The 17,603-nt window shown below is 42.9% G+C and overlaps 1 protein-coding gene across 7 annotated transcripts in view; it reads right to left on the minus strand.

The window, feature by feature from the left end:
* The window catches only part of LOC119647786 (MOB kinase activator-like 2), a 402,844-nt gene that overhangs the window by 45,914 nt on the left and 339,327 nt on the right, over positions 1-17,603 (minus strand). The window contains exon 1 of one of the 7 annotated variants that reach the window (XM_038048971.1): positions 15,448-15,815. The exons of the other annotated variants lie outside the window; for them this stretch is intronic. The gene's annotated coding sequence lies outside the window, so the exon portion shown is untranslated. Of the gene's footprint in view, positions 1-15,447; positions 15,816-17,603 lie in introns of those variants that run through there. 7 annotated transcript variants of the gene reach the window in all.

Here is a 17,603-nt window from a genome sequence, read left to right on the forward strand (position 1 = left end):
CATCGTATGTGCAGCTCAAGAGCGAGTTGATCAGGCGCCTGTCGGCAAGCGAGTCGGCAAAATTAGACCACTTGCTGGCAGGTTTAACCTTAGGTGATCGAACTCCCAGCCAATTGCTTCGTGAAATGAGGCAATTGGGTGGGAGTAAGATCGGCGAAGACCTGATCAAGTCGCTCTGGCTGCGTCGGCTCCCGGAGGGCACCCAGGCGATCCTCGCTTGCGTCTCCGGTTCCTTGGAGGAACTGGCAGCGACGGCCGACCAGGTTCAGGAGGTGTACGTACGCCCAACCTTGGCGGCCGTTCAACCACCGTCGGATGAGGTGGGTGAATTGAGGCGCGAGATTGCTGCATTAACAGCCAGTATGGCCGAGATGCGGGCGACGTTGGACGCTCAGCGTTCGGGCGCCAGATCGCGAGCACGCTCGCGGTCTGCCATCCGAAAAGGGCGATCAGGTAGCAGGTCGTCAAGACAGTCCACGGACCCAGGGATTTGCTGGTACCACCGCAGATTCGGGGATAAAGCGACAAGATGTACGCTACCGTGTAGATTCTCTTCTACCGCAAAAAACTAGGTCCGCGGGGGGTTTTGGCGGCGGCCACCCAGAACGCAGCACCACGTCGCCTAACTATTTTTGACCCCCTCAGCAGGCGCAACTACCTCGTCGACACGGGTGCGGAGGTTTCGGTTCTTCCCGTACCCCAGCATCATCAACTTTTCCCTCAACCGCTCAAACTTGCGGCAGCAAATTCCTCCCGCATAAACACGTACGGGTATAGGCAAGTGGACGTGAGTCTTGGCTTGCGTAGGACGTTTTCGTGGCGTTTCATCCTGGCGGATGTCAGCTTCCCCATACTAGGCGCAGACTTCCTGTGTCACTATGGATTGCTGGTGGACTTGCAAAACAAGTCTCTTATAGATTCCACGACCAACCTTAATACGTCGGGACATATGGTATCTCACCCAGGCAATAATCTTTCCGTTCTTTTAGAAGACATTACCGACTCTCGTGTTCGGGCACTTCTCCAAAAGTTCAGCCAGATTACTACCAACTGTAGTCTCTCCAAACCAGTGAAGCACAATGTGCAGCACCACATTATCACTACTGGTTCCCCGATCTTCTCGAAGGTGCGTCCTCTACCATCTCAGAAACTGGCAATTGCACGGAAAGAGTTTGAACAACTCGTTCAACAGGGTATCTGCAGGCCCTCAAACAGCTGTTGGTCTTCCCCACTGCATATGGTCCCTAAGCCAAACGGCGAATGGCGCCCATGTGGGGATTACAGAAGGCTAAATGCACAGACTGTTCCTGACCGATATCCAATTCCACTCATCCACGACTTTGCGCATCACCTCGCGAATTGCCGCATCTTTTCGACCTTGGACTTAACCAAGGCTTATCACCAAATTCCAGTAGCTCCTGAAGACATTCCAAAGACGGCAATATGCACACCCTTTGGACTCTTCGAGTTCACCCGAATGACTTTCGGATTGTGCAATGCGGCGCAAACCTTTCAAAGGTTCATTCACTCAGTCCTGCGAAACCTCGAATTCTGTTTCGTATATTTGGATGATGTTTTGGTCGCTTCTTCCACTGAGTCTGAGCACTTAGCCCATCTCGAGTGCATTTTTCAACGTCTCCTTGAGGCCGGTTTAGTCCTAAACGTTGAGAAATGCAAATTCCTTCAACAACAGGTGAGATTCCTCGGCCATTTCATTTCCCCTGAAGGAATACAGCCCGACCCAGACAAGGTGCAAGCAATCACAAGCTTCCCGCGTCCAAAGACAGTGAGGGAGTTGAGGAGGTTCTTGGGCATGCTAAACTTCTACCGTCGTTTCCTGCCCAAGGCCGCCCATCTCCAGTCCATTTTGAACGCGTACTTGTCTGGCCCCAAAACTAAGGACACACGAGAGATCGTGTGGTCTGAAGAGGCTATCTGCGCGTTTGACAAATCTCGTCAACAACTGGCTGACGCTACACTCTTGGCATTCCCTCTGCAAGATGCACCCCTAGCCGTTTTTGTTGATGCCTCTGACATCGCAGTAGGTGCTGCCCTTCACCAAAAGGTGGACCAAGTTTGGTAGCCGTTGAGCTTCTTCTCGAAGCAGTTGAATCCCGCTCAACGGAACTACAGCACCTACGATCGCGAACTGCTCGCCGCATACCTGTCCATCAAATACTTCCGTTTCTCCCTAGAAGGCAGGCCGTTCACAGTGTTCACGGACCATAAGCCTCTCACGTTCGCTTTGAAACAGAAGCCCGACAAAGCGTCCCCTCGTCAGCTTCGACACCTGAGCTTCATAAGCCAGTTTACGTCGGACATCCAGCACGTGTCCGGGAAGGACAACATTGTTGCTGACGCTTTGTCTCGTGTCTCCGAAGTTAACATCCCCGCCTCACTCGATTTCTCGGCTATTGCCAAGGCGCAAGTGGATGACGCAGCACTTCAGAGCCTCAAGTCCAACCCCAAATACAAATTTCGGGAGTTGCCCATCTTCGGCTCAAACCTCTCGCTCTGCTGCGAAGACTCGGAAAAGGGACCTCGGCCATACATTCCGGCCACATTTCGCAAGGAAGTGTTCCACGCAGTTCACGACTTGGCGCACCCCGGCATCAGGACAACAAACCGGTTAGTCACCGGAAAATACTTCTGGCCCTCCATGAACAAGGATATTAATTCCTGGGCCAGAGAGTGCATCGCATGCCAAAAATGTAAGGTCTCCAGGCATGTTAGGAAAGAAGTGGGCTCATTCCCCCGCACTACCAAGCGTTTCCACACCATACACCTCGACATTATAGGGCCTTTGCGAGACTCGCATGGTTATAAGTATTGCCTCACAATCATCGACAGGTTCACGCGGTGGCCTGAGGCAATACCTCTGAAAGACATCACGGCGCAATCATGTGCTGAAGCCCTCTGTCGAGAGTGGATACCTCGCTTTGGCGTCCCTGCAGTGGTCATCACTGACCAGGGAATGCAATTTGAGTCCACCCTTTTCTCCGAGTTAGGCAAACTCCTTGGTTTTAAACGCCAGCGGACTACGGCATACCACCCACAATCCAATGGGATGTTGGAACGTTGGCACCGGACGCTGAAAGCCGCCATTATGGCACGCGACGACCCGTCCTGGACGCAAGTCTTGCCTCTCGTCCTACTCGGCCTTCGTACAACCCGCCGAGAGGAATTTGCTGCCAGCCCCGCGGAGCTGGTTTACGGGGAGAGCCCAAGACTCCCAAGCGATCCGGTCTTCGACAAGAGATCGGGTCTCACGGAGTCGGGGTTGGTGCGTCTGCTGAGGGACAATCTCCGGCGCATCAAGGCGCCACCACCCACTCGACACTCGTCCATACCTGCTTGTTCGCCCAAGGAACTGGACACATGCACGCATGTGCTGATCGGGACGGATGCCGTCCGGAAGCCGCTGCAGCCTCCATATGAGGGCCCGTACCGCGTTCTCGAGCGGGGAGAACATTTCTTCCAGCTCGAGATCGGTGGTCACAAAAAGGCGGTCTCTTTGTCCAGGCTGAAACCCGCGTGCGCCCCGAAGCAACGTCGTGTCCGCTTTGTGGATTAACGGCGAACGAAGTTCGGGGATCAGTCGCTGAAACCCCCTAGGTTTCATCTGGGGGCGGAGTGATGTGGCGCGGCAGGATTCGCAGCATTCGAAATTTATTTCGAATGTTGCGAGCGAATAGATGGCGCGGATCTATCCACTTTGCGTGGCACACCAAGGGAGTGGAAGATCGCAGTAATCATGTTTTTCAGACCTGTCACTGAATTTAATTATTAAGTTGAAAATTGCTAAAGAAGATGGAAGTCCTTTTTGAAAATAGAATTTGAGTTGAGTTTACTGTATAGAATTCGCGTTGAGTTTGCTGTATAAAATTCGCATTGAGTTCGCTTAAATATTTCAATAAAATTAATAAGTAATCATAATTACTTAATTGGATTACTTAAAGGTCTTACAATCCTATGATGATGTGTATTTCCGGCCGAGATTATAGACACTTTGTCACGAAGTTAGTGAAATTTAGTAGGCTGGTACCAGTGGACCAACGTTTCACCAAACCGTGTTGCTTTTTAGCTATGAGGTGGCCAAACGTGCTTGGGATCGTCTACGACAGATAGTCTGATTATGGCTTCTTGCTGTGTCGATTCTTCGAAATACCTAGGAAATTCAGGTCTTCTTTTTAGAAAAGTGTTTTAAAAGTTTGCTTCCTTTCATCTCAGTTTCATACTGGCTGCTCTCTACCCCAGAATAGTTCCGAAAAGGAAAATCATTTCGATAATTGAACTTCATTTCCCCAGTGATCCACGTAAGTGAAAATCGACCGACTGTTTTCAGTAAAATTCCGCACCACTCTAACCCTTTCTAGTGTAATTATGGAGTGGGAGGGTTTTGAATGGTTCAAGTTGCCATGTTTTTACATATCTCTCACAGCAGGAGAACAGGGGAACAGAAAAAAATGACGGTAATTCTGGATGAGTGTATGACTACCATTTTCGTGCTTAAGGAGAATGGAAGCGTGTTTATACACACCAGGAAAAGTCTTAAAAATTATATAGAGAGGGAGCCAATGCATTGTTTGGATTTTAGTAGAGGTTAGGAAGGCTGTCAGGAATGGGACTAACACTGGCATCAAGATTTCTGACAAAATACTTGACTAAAGAAATAGTAAAGAAGGATATTGCGGAAGATGTTGACGGAGCAGATGAGTTATACACCGAGGAAAAGCAATTGCAAAGTAAATCATACCATCACCAACTTACTGAAAGTGCGAGAAGGACGGACTTGAGCGTTTTGTGAATATGAATCTAAAGCAATAAAAAGACTTCCTTTTGTCCTGCTTCCATAATTGAGTGGCGTCAATTCAAAACCCGGGGGAAAACGCTAGTATCTTCGAATCGATGGTGCCATGAAGGAGGAGAATATCGTTACCTTATAAAAACGCGGTCTTAACTTGAATATACTGTCAAGAGCTGATTGGTTGGTTTGCCGCTTTTTAGTTTATGCAGGTGCTGGTGTTTGAAAGGTAGGGGGTTAATTTCAGATGTCTCGAAGTACCAGCCCCATGTTTCTGGAACTCTATGGTCATATAAAAAAAGATCCCAACGGCATGTTTCTCGCAAAACTAAAAACGATGCAGTTAATACAGAGCTTATCACTACAAGGAGTTAATATCACTAATTTGAAGAATCAGATGCAAATTCATCTCGATGCGGCGTGACTATCCGAAAGCCTCTTGTGGTAAATTACAATGAATATTTGGGAACTACGGATGGCTGAAGTGGTCAGAACGCTATCTATAATATCTCCTATACTGTAGTGTACTCTTATGGTCCTGAATTAAGTGCTCTCACATACCAAGACCCTGAACCGATTGGATTGTTGCGCCGACGGTTACTATTATTATTGTTTAGGAAACATTAATAATTTAGATCAACATCCTTCTTATACTCTTGAACGAAGTTTTTGTACTGTTTCTTCCTGTGACTACTTTTATATGTATGTAGATCGCGCGCATAAAACTACCACCTTACTCTTACAATTTCACTCAACATGGGGTTCAAAAATGGTAAATTTGACCACAGTTCAATTGAGGAGAACGGCCTATTTTCGTTTTCAACTTTTGGATTGGCTGACAGAGAAAGCATGAACCTTTCTTTCCTCCAGGCTAATAGCCCTTGTCATTGTTAGAGTTTTACATGCTATCCTTTGCCGGGATTTTGGGCAAAATTTGTCTTTCTTATCTTCAGGAATTAGTTTTTTCTAAGGGCTGCCCCCTTAGGCTTTTTAAGAGACAGGTTTTCCTATCCAAGCCTCCCCTTTCTAATACGTTGAATGAAAACTGTTTCTCCTTTCTCTATTCTGTACTGCTTCTTCTTTGTTGGAAGGAAAAAAGCTAATTTGTGTTGAATATTCGACTGGAAAAGGGATTTATTTATTTATCACAAAAAAATCTCTAAGCTGTAATATTACATTACCATCATTGAACGAGATCCAAACACAACTTGACATCACAACATCACCACGACCACGCAGTAAAGAAGTGATATTGATATTACTCTTATGATGAGTGATGTTTTGTAATGTCCGTATCGTGTGATAGCACGTCACTAAACATCACCAAACATTACCGAGTAATGTTCTATCGATAGATCACGAACAAGAGGATTATGCTAACCTCTTTTGGTAAAGTTCAGATAACGCTTGTTTTTTTTGGCCCTAGAAGTCCCAGTCTTAGTTTTATTCACATATGCATTTAAAGGCAGCAAATTTTTTGCCTTTTATCATTCCTCAGAACATTCTTACTTGAAATATCCGAAAGAAAAGCTTGGTGGAAAAATGGAAGGGCATTGAAAAGAGTCCTGGTTATTAGTTGTTCATTCTAATTACGAATTTTGGTTCTACTGGATTATGTCACAACGAGGAAGCATTCTTTTCTTTCTGCTAAATTACCTGGGATGAACCCTTTACTCTGTTAGTAAAGGAGCAGCGTAGAGAAAAATTTGCTACTTTATAATTAATTTACATCATATCATTGACCGTTTTAATTTCTGGTACATCATATTTTGCATATTCAAACGATATAACCAAACCAACGTTTGATGTCGTTCACTTGCACAGTTTATCCACTGTACAGAACACTAAAACGTCTGACTAACGTAGCTGAATATTAAGTACTTGGCAATCAAGCTGCCGGGGCCCTTCATGCCTCCCTCTCTACTCTTTCTTCACGGCGATTTACAGATTCAAATTTCTTAGGTCGTGACTTTCTTGGTCATCCAAGCAATTACCATAACCTAATTAATTTAGCACGACTCCATTGAAAACAGAAGTACAATTTCATCGTTCCGTTGCCATGGGCTTGGGAGTCCGTTCATACAATTGTTCACAGTGCGATGAGTTAGTCACCCGGTGAGACCAAGTCACCTAACTTTCAACTTGTTCGTTTCTTTAGGCACTTCAAGCTCAAGCAGGAGCATTAAAATTGTAATAAAATTCAATTTTACGGTACCAAGAATAGAGCAAAACTTTCACTTTTTTCTGACATAATTCCGTAATTGCTATAGCTAATGGAGGGAGAATATATAGGAAAAGGCCTTTAGCAGTTACATAATATTTGATTTATGTACGTGAAAGGACTGAATGGGGAAAATTAAGGCTGAAAATTAGTTACAACAGTTAAGCTGGAAAGGTATGAAAAATTCAATTCGAAACCATAAATTAGGGCTAAATGTGGTGTTTCAATAGCTTTGCCTAATACTATTTTATATAAACGTGCTAAACTATACATTCGTATATGATATATATGCACATACAAACAAATATGCATATCAAGTTATAAAGATGAATATTGCGATAAATTTCTTCTTGCTATCGAGCTAAATTTTACAACCCCCTAAATCATCCCGCCTAAAAGAAAAACTTCCCGGCGATAGTTACGAATAAAGCTTTCCACAATATTGCGATTTGAGGATTACATATTGCGCATTTTATATCAACCCCCAAAAAATACAGGGTAGACTACAAAGACCGATTTATAACAGGCTCTGACGACATAATCTAGGGCAGTAACAAAGAACAACACTATATAATGGTTGAAGCGAAATAAAATAGGTCTCTTTCGTTATTTCTGTGTATTCTCGAGAGCTATCTATATTTTTATTATCATTATTATTATGGCTTCGCAATAAATATAATTTGATTCCAGTCAGTGGGGGAGGAAATGTAGTGCAATCAAACTACGAAGTAGAAATAAGAAAGACAAAACAAAGGGCTGAGAAAGTTGTCAGTAGTTGAACATATTGAGTGCATTTTCTTTGTAAATACTTGATATTAAGTGTAAATTTGTAGAAATCCAGCAGTTTATCCCCCAAGTGGTATTACAAAGTTTCATTAGAGGGAAAATAGATAAAATGTACTTAAATCGGTTTGAGCCCAATTCAAGTAGTATTTGGATTTTTAATATTTTTATTGGCTTTCTTTATTAAGAACCAATGAACATTGTGTTGAATAAGCGGTCACTGACAATTAGTCCACAGGGGAGGAACTTTTCCAAAAAAAAACAAGCCTGAACACAAGAGGGATGAAATCCCGGCTAGGTCAGGGGTGAAGGCTGGAGTCAGGAGGACCGCCATTAGCTATGCTAGTGCAGTTAAGGGCACTCGACTGGCCATACTGCCAAAAACATTTCCGGAACAAATACTCAGTCGTGAGGAGCAGGAAACTATCGAAGACCTTTCCGGTAGGCAGATGTGCACGGGATCGGAGTAGATGACCGATCTCTGGAGGCAATCAAATGTCAAAATTACCATGTCAACTATAGATTTGTTAATATACATTTGGACAGAGAAAAGCGGGGAAATATACTTTGGAGGAAACATCGAATAGAGAACTCGAGAACCGAAGAAATTTCGGAGGACATAGAGGCTGAAAGGATAGGATCAAGCGGAGAAGCAGACCCGCTGCCTAGTGAGGAAGAAACGCTGGATGACCTAGACCTGGATTTTCTAGGGCTTAGGGTAGACAGCGGCATGCAGGAAAACGCCATCTCAGAGGTGGAGGGTGATATTCCAAACAATAACGGGGCCAATGGCCAGCAATAAAGTAGCCCAGGCAAACCTCCACCATGCAAGAGCTGCATCTGCAGTGATTACAAGGCAATCTCCAAGGATCACATTGGGATAGTGCTGGCTCAAAATCCCTGGATGTACCGGGGACAGATTCGTGGTCTGCAAGGTGAAAGCAACCAGGTAATTTCGGACTCCTCCTGCGAAAAACCAGTTGCTTGCATCATTCTTATTATTTCTGTTAAGGGAAAGTCGCACCGCATCCTTAAAGAACTATTGTGCATCATTCTTAAAAGTAATTTTAAATATAAATAATCCCATTGTAAACCTGGGGGAGAACTCGAGAGGCAGTCGCGGCATCGAGCTACTTCGCAGGAGACGACATCCGGATCCCACCGATTAGTCGCTAGACTGATGAAAATCTGCGAGCAAAAGGCGCTACCACTTCTCCTTGACTGCGATGCCAACCCTCAACACGAAGTCTGGGGAACAACGAACATTAATCGAAAAGAAGAAAAAATATATAAGAAAGGGAATACTCCAACATTCGTGACCACCAGATAAGAGGTACTAGACATAATCCTAGAGAATATTCTGACTAACGGACTGGTCAAGAGTTGGATGGTACCAAATGAGCCCACTATGTCGAATTACAGAATAATCAACATTGAGGGCAATTCTGAAACAGAAAGAATAATAAGGAATTCCACAGAACTGGAACTACAAACAGTGGTGGAAATCATCATTGACGCATATGAGGCCAGCTGCCAGGTTAAGGCAGTTAAGTTATCAACAGATATACCTTAGTGGAGCAAAAACCTAGCCAGAATGACAAAAGAAGTCCGGAAAATCTTGAATCGAGCAAAACAAACCGGAGATTGGCAGAGGTCCAAAAATGCATTGACTGCGTATAGCAACACAACCAGAGAATCAGAACGAAATAGCTTCTGGGAAGAGACAGAACAGACCATAGAAGCAACAGGCTACACAAAGCTATAGCCAAAGAGAGAGCAATATCTTTGTTCTTTTGAAGAAGGAAAATGGAATGTTTAGAGAATGAAGAAAATGAGGAGGGCAGAACTCATTTCCCGGTGTTCTAAACCACGTCGAAAGTGTCGCTGCCTGACACAAAGAAAAATGAAAAAGGAGAACTGGAAAATAGCGAAATGGGTATGCTTGTTAAGGTTAGATGGGATTCGATGACGTCTTCCCAGCACTGCTCCAGAGAAGCCTAAAAATCATCTTAGAGTCTCTTAAGACCAACACAACTGTGTTGCGCAACGCCTTATTGTGCTCCGCATCAGGGCCTATACCCATGCATCCCGCAGCGATGTGGTTTGCCGGAAGGTGATCAAATCACGAGTGAGATTTCAACGAAGCTGATACCTTTTATGAGGCAGTTGAACGAACACTTGAAGCCTGTCCCAGATATGACATCAAAATCATACTTGGAGATTTCAATAGCCAAGTAGGGACGGAGTCAGGCGATACGTTCAAATATAAATGATAACGGACTGCAGATTATTCAATTAACTGTGTGACACGAAATGGTTGTTGAAAGTACCTAAACAAACGTGGGTCTCTCCAGACGGGGCCAATTTCAACCAAATTGACCACGTCTTGATCGAACGCCACCACCTCTCAGCCTTGATGAATGTCAGAACATATAGGGGAGCCAATATAGACTCGGATCACTATATCGCTGGCATGGTGCTTCGAGCTCGAATCGCGACACCACCTGCAATCCACTCTGACAATTAGGTGAGAGTTAACACTGAAGCCATTCGCAACACCTATAAGAGGGAAATGGATCCCGCAATAACCGCAGTCAACACAGATCCCGGAAATGAAACATCAACAAATGATCTTCACAATCACCTGAAGAACATTATCATAAATACCGCCACAAACAAACTTGGCCTCAGCGGTCGAGAGTCGGAACGGCTGGTTTGCCGATGAATGTTAACTAGCAACGGAACGGAAGAATGCCGCATACCGAGTAATGTGGCATTTTCAAAGGACGCGGGTACGCGCAGAGAGCGGCGAATGGAAAAGCTACTCACAGATGATAAAAGGAAGCCTGGGAGGACCAACAGGCTGCGCTCGAAAAGTACAGAGAACAACCACACCAGGCACGCAAGTTTTACCAACAAGTTAGCAGGATGAAGCCTTACACACCTCGTGCTCATCCTGCCGGGACAAAGAGGGAAATCTGATTTCCGACAGAATGGGCATATTGGATGGGTTGAGTACTTTGATGAACTACTGAACAACCAGAACATCGGCGAGTTGGAGGTCCCGCCAGCTGAAAATGACGGACAAACACTGCCACCACATTGAAGAAACAGTCCGTGCAATTCATCGGCTTAAAAATCATAAGTCGCCTGGAGCCGATGGAATTACAGCCGAATTGGTTAAGGTTCAACTTTTGCTGAGAGTGTGGGACAGCGAATCAATGCCAGACGACTGGCAAAGAAGCATTATCTGTCTTATACATAAAAAGGGAGATATCACACAATGCAGCATTTATAGAGGTATCACGTTGTCGAGTACCATCTATAAGATATTCTCCGCTATCCTGCTAGGCCGGATAGCCTCATACGCCCAGAACACAATTGGCCCATGCCACTCTTTGGCATGGGCCAATTCATTCCATGCAAATTAGCAACAGATCAGATTTTCTCTCTGCGGCAAGCGATGGAAAAACTGTTGAAATATGGATATTAGTTGCACCATCTTTTCATCGATTTTAAAGTCGCCAATGGCAGCATAGCCAGTGTAAAACTCTACACGGCTATGAGAAAATTCGGTATCCCGACGAAATTAATAAGACTGAGTAGGCTGACTTTGACCAATGTGCGAGGCCAGATAAAAGCAACAAGATCCCTCTCAAGACCATTCGACATCAAAAACGGTCTACGACAAGGGGATGCGCTATCATACGTCCTCTTTAATTTGACCCTCGAGAAAGTGGTCCGTGATGCTGAGGTAAATGTGAGGGGTACGATCCTCTTTAAGTCCATCCACCTACTGGCCCATGCTGACGATATCGACATCATGGGAAAAACGACCCGAGACGTACACACTGCCTTCATCCAGATCGAGGAGGCGGCACATCAATGTAAGCAAGACAAAATATATGGTGGCAACGTCAGTATCAAAAACCAACCAACCAACAACATCAAATTGCACTGGTCAAACGGGAAGAATAAAGATTCAACTTTAAGACCGTTGATAATTCCTCCTCCTCCTAGGGTCGGAAATCACAACCGAGAACAGGTATACCTCGGCGCAAAACCGGGATATCTGGAGTTCCTTATTAAGGCAGGCCTAGAACGAATATCGGTTGCTGCCCCGGCGCCGTTGATGATGACGATGATCCCTCCCATAATAATATGAACACGACGACGGGAAAGAAGACGCAGTATCCGCAAGCTGCAGCCTCTCTGAGAACTGCCGTGAGAGTTTCCTCGAAGAATGGCAAAATGTTAGATGCACAATTAACCATCCTCCCTGAGTGCTCGCGGAAAAAAACATTGGAGCCTGAAACGAAGCCAAGATTTACTAATCAAGGTTTTTTGCGATGGGCTCCCCCATTTACACTGCATTGATGAGGTTGCCATAAATTGGCTCCAGCGGATATTCCCAGCTTTGAGTTCTGCCAGTCAGCCCAAGTTCATTATTCTGAATACTAAGTTATGCAGGACAAAGCAATACCTGGTCCTTTTAGGTAGGCAGGCTCATTATCCAAATGTCAGTTTGTGAGATCGGTTCGACGCAAACCGGTGTTAAGTGGGAAACAACAGAATCTTCTGCGCGAAGGGATGAGAGTCTTTGTGGATGAGGACATGGGCATTACTACACCGCAAAATGCGGCACTTCTCAGAGAAATCAATCACCAACTGTTTATAGGTTGCAATGCTAACAATCAACATATTTGTTGGGAAGCAAATGTAATCCCATAGGCGGGATATTTCATTTCATCACTTCGGCTAGTCTCATGACCGGAAACGTGCGACCCAAATGAAGTAACTGACCTAACAATCCGCACTTCAAAGAGTTAGAATTGACTACAGACTGGCAGATACTAGATGAATTCTCAATATCAGACCACCGATACTTAGAATTCAATCTGACTGTTCCAGATGTAGAGTCTGTAATAAAAAGACGAAATCCTACGAAAACGGATTGAACAGAGTACAGTGAACTTCTTGGCAACATAGTGCATCACCCTATGCAGCCAAGGACTCCCTTGGGGATAGAAGAATCAATTAGAACTCTGAATCGCACACTTTTAGAATGCTTTGAAGAGGTTGAGGTGAGGACAAGCGTGATAAAATGGTTCCCTGGTGGGACCGAGGACTACAAAAACTCAGGAAATCAACCAGATGATTTCTGAGTCATGGTAGGTAGGTAGGTATCAGTGGCCGCTCCGAGGAGCCCAATTAGCGCTTTGGTGCGCCGTTTTGAAGCCACAAACTCCTAAGACTGTGACTGTTGTTATGGGAGGATCTTCAGAGCCAGCCCGTAGCATTCACGAAGGAAAGCAGCTCTCCGACCCTGCAGCTAGAAATCTCTCTGAGGTCCCCAAAGAATGGTTTATCCAGTGTCCGTAGCCTGACTCTAGCCAGAGCTGAGCAATCGCAGAGAAAGTGCATGAGGGTTTCCCTTCCTTCTCCGCAGCTTCTGACTCATACTTCTAAGAATGATAACATTGAGTGTCAGAGGGCATTGTGTCGATTATCCTTTAATCAAGTAGACCTATGGTATGCTAAAACAGAAATTACTGTGATTACTCGGATGTACTCGGATGTATGGTATCGCCACTTTTGTGGAGAATGTTAATCGAGTCACTAATATGCGAACTGCAAATTTATCCATACACCTCCCAGATTATGCTGATGCCGTGGTTGCGCTAGGTGTTGATCGAGATCTCGGAACGGTGTGTAATAATACACAACGCGCAATTGATTTGTTTGACGGCGAGTGCGTCGTACATGGACTTCCAGTAAATCCAAATAAAACCACACTGGTATTATTTATAAAAAGCAGGAAACTGAATGGTCATTGCCTTTCAGAGATGAGGATTACAACCCTTCAGTAGCTTTTTTGGAACAAACATGTAGAGGTAAAGATGAAACGAACTCAATCTTATAGCATACTGTTGAAAGTACCTGGACTTCATGGCTTTTAGTTGCTTATTGGTGGTTTTATTAAAAATTTCCCGATTACTTTTCAGCTCTGCTACGAACGCATTGGATAGAAAATCGACCTGAGTTTTGCTAATGTAAAAGATAGAAGTTTTATGAAATAGTAGCTTTCTAATTAGCGGTTAAAAAAGCTAAGCTAGCCATTTATAGTTTAATAATAACCGTTAGCATTTCAGTCAAGACCGGAACAGTAGACTACAGGATATCCTGTAGGAGGCAATGTGGTTAGCATTACGCCTACCCGAGATTATTATCCTGATTTGACTTAGGTGCTTGTTCACAGTTGAGTCGACTGGTATCCAGTGTCAAATCACAATACAAACTCTACTGCCACCAGTGAGATTTCAACCGCGACCTTCCGCTACGACAACCCAGTGTTCTAACCACTTGGGCCATCCGGACACTACACTACACTACAGTTTAATTAGGACAAATTTACAAAAAATATAAATAAATGAAAAAATTGTGATTTATTTGATTTTTTTTTAAATAAATAAAAAAAAAAACTGTTAAAAACAAAAAAATCATGATTTTCATCAACCCTAATAAACATATTCAGAATTTCGTGAAAACTACTTTATTTCTAACTGTATACATAACTACCAAATTTAACATAAAAAAAAATTTTACTTTCGGCCTCTAGATTTTATATAAAGCCAGCTTACTAGTTTTTCAGAAATTTTGATTGAATAATTCCTGGCACATGGAGCAAACATAGCATATAGAGTTTTATATTTTTGACATCCCTTCTCCCAACAGAATCGCAATTGAAAAAAGGCCTCTCTCTTCTCTTTAATCAGTTAATAGAATTGAGTCGAAAAACATTCGAACATCTCCATCGAATTTTATGACAATTGGTTCATTAATTTCCAATAAATTGTATATGACAGATATTCAGACAGACAATGAATCGATAATAAAAATTAAATGTTTTACAAAGCCTTTAGAAAGGAATATGATAGACTGCTAAAGCTTGTATTTACCAATTTTAATTGTAAAAATAAACGACAAAAGTATCCACAATGGTGGGAAGAGACCTTGATCTTTATTAATTTGGATTTTATTTTATTTGTTCCAAATTGAACATGTTTGTAGTTTATTCACCTGGGCCAATGTAATATAAAGTTGAATAGTGAAGTTTGAAGAAATTCTATTACCATAGTTTTGAGTTAGTCATAATCCAAATGAAATCACAAATTTAACGACCAAAGAATGTTTTCATCATGATGACTCTTAAGAAATGCACTGAACATCACACATCTTATTCACTGATGAAAACTTTCCAAGTGATGACTAAGCAAACGCATACACATTGTCAACGGAAACGCACACGCTAACCACACAAAATAGTAAAACGCACAATTGAAATATATAATTATTGGCAAAACTCAAATCCACATCACACAAAAAAAACTACGTGTAGAAGGATTCTCTACTCAAAATTCCTCGAAACGTTCTATTAAAATCACCAGCGAAGCACAGATTGAACTACATAGGCAATGATATCACGTCGCCAGGGTATGTCCAAACAACTGTTCAGAACGAATTGAATCACTGGGTTTTCAATAAAGCATCACATTTCATAATTCGCTTCAACTTTTTTTAATTACACAAATTAAACAGAAAATTGACAAACGATGGCACCCTCGCGTAACCTACATACCACGTTACTATATACCTCGAATGTACTGAATTTTTTTGAAATGTTCGAAACGTTCCGAATTGATTAAAACCGCACGTAAAACTGATAGAGTGCGAGCGAAGCCCATGACCTAGCCATACCATCGCCAATAATATCGTAATAATAATGATAGGTGCTCTGCGAGCCAGCACAAGCCAAGTCAGTAGGACTGAAGGTGAGGCGTACAAAATCGCAACATACGAGTCTGATACGTCTATTAAAAAATTAATGTCGTCAATTAACTTCTTGCTAGATTGAGTTGGAACAACAAGGCGGACGGACGGACGATCTATGGCAACTTGGTTACGCGCCTACTGGGATGAGGTTAACACTTTACAACAAGGTATAACTACGCTAGAACGCTCTATGTCGATAGTTGAATGGAGCTTGTGAATACTGTGACTGGTGGTCAGCACCATGTCAAACTGCAGCGTTTAGTTCAATGTTAGTAGTCCAAAAGAGACACAGGCCGCCTCCTCCTCCTCCTCCAACAACAAAATTATTAATAATAATGGATCAGACATTGCTGGTGCACACAAAGTTGCAGACTGATAGGAGAGAACAGGAAACGTGCTCGGTCTGGAAACAACTTTCAATTTTTGTCAAGTTGTGGAGCAGATGATTCAACTAATTTGAATATTTTGACTCCGAGCATCTTCTAGATTTGCTTTCATTCTGTAAACTCATATGGAAGTTTTCGCAATTATGGAATAAAAAGCTAATTCCCATAAAGTAGGTTTTCGGACTACTGTTATTTCACCCCATTCTCCACTGCCTACGAGCGATTTCAAGGGCCACGCAATATTTTAATGATTTTCAAAAATGCTGTGAGTAATCGAAGCTCCGCAACGCCAGCGTGATGATGCCACCAATATTACAGCATCGTGAACTGATTTCAATTGCTCACGGTTTGGTCCATGCCCATAAAAATAATGATGGTGATGATGAAGACTATGATGCTAGCATGGGTGATGATATCAATCTGGATGAGTGCAGAGTGATATAACGCCGCACAGGTATTTTTGAAACTTCGCAGAGGTGTTACATGCCACCTGTGAAGTGATTTTAGTTTACTCAGACAACAATGCCTGCCAAGGCCACAACGCAAATTAACGATTGAATTATTCATTGATAAACTGGAAACGGACAAGACCATTGCAGCGGACGTTGATGGTTCTCTGTGCGAAAAGAACCAAAGAACTGCGATATAAATTCATTAATCAGTCATGGCTATTGTAGATGATACGTGATTTGCTTGGGATATCCCACAACTGTACATATGTCATTACTCATAGCTGAACTGCGAAAGTTACTCCGTAGTAGAAAAACTAAATGTTACGGGTTATGCGCTGATTGTTGAAGCATTGTAAACAATTGTTTAAATGCTAACATAATTTGAGAATATGCGACGTTGATGTGCACGAGGCAGTCATTTCTCATCGAGACTCCGCTAGAGATGTCAATAAAGATTAATTGCAGAGACTGCTTTTAATTAAATGAGTTCTTGCAAGTACAAACCGATGTTGCTTCTAACCCTCGAAATCCATACACATTTGTGCAGGGTCGTTTAGAAAGTAATCCAATGGAACTTACCTGGAAAAAAAGAAAAATGAATTTTAGATATCATAAAATAATTCTATTAAATTTTAAAATTAAATATTGTCAATGCAGGAATTAACTTGTTATTTTCTTTGGTGTAAATGGAAAACGACTTTCGTATAATGTTTCAATATTCGATTGTGTGTATGAATTCTGGGTTTTAGCCTAATACCTTTTCCAGTTTTCATCGCAGTAATGTACATATGTCATGTCCGCAACTTCGCAACATTTCATTCGTATCAGCCACTGACAGTGTGACGAGGAAATGCATTTGCTAATATGCAGCATTTCTCCTTTTTCTCACGTTTTACCACCCGCTAGCTTCTCCAACACACCCCTTCCAATCACCTAACTGTCATCCCGTCATTCATTTATGTACATATTTACCTTTTCAAATGATCCACTTAATTTTCATTCTCAAAACCTATCCTTGTGCCTTTCTTCAAAACTTTAAAATCCATTTCCATTTAAGTGTTTCAAATTTTAACATAATAATTCCCTCGTATTGTAAATTGAACGTTGACTTTTTCGCTTGCACA

This window comes from Hermetia illucens, chromosome 2 (genome assembly GCF_905115235.1).
Source record: "Hermetia illucens chromosome 2, iHerIll2.2.curated.20191125, whole genome shotgun sequence".
NCBI classification, from domain to species: Eukaryota; Metazoa; Arthropoda; class Insecta; order Diptera; family Stratiomyidae; genus Hermetia; species Hermetia illucens.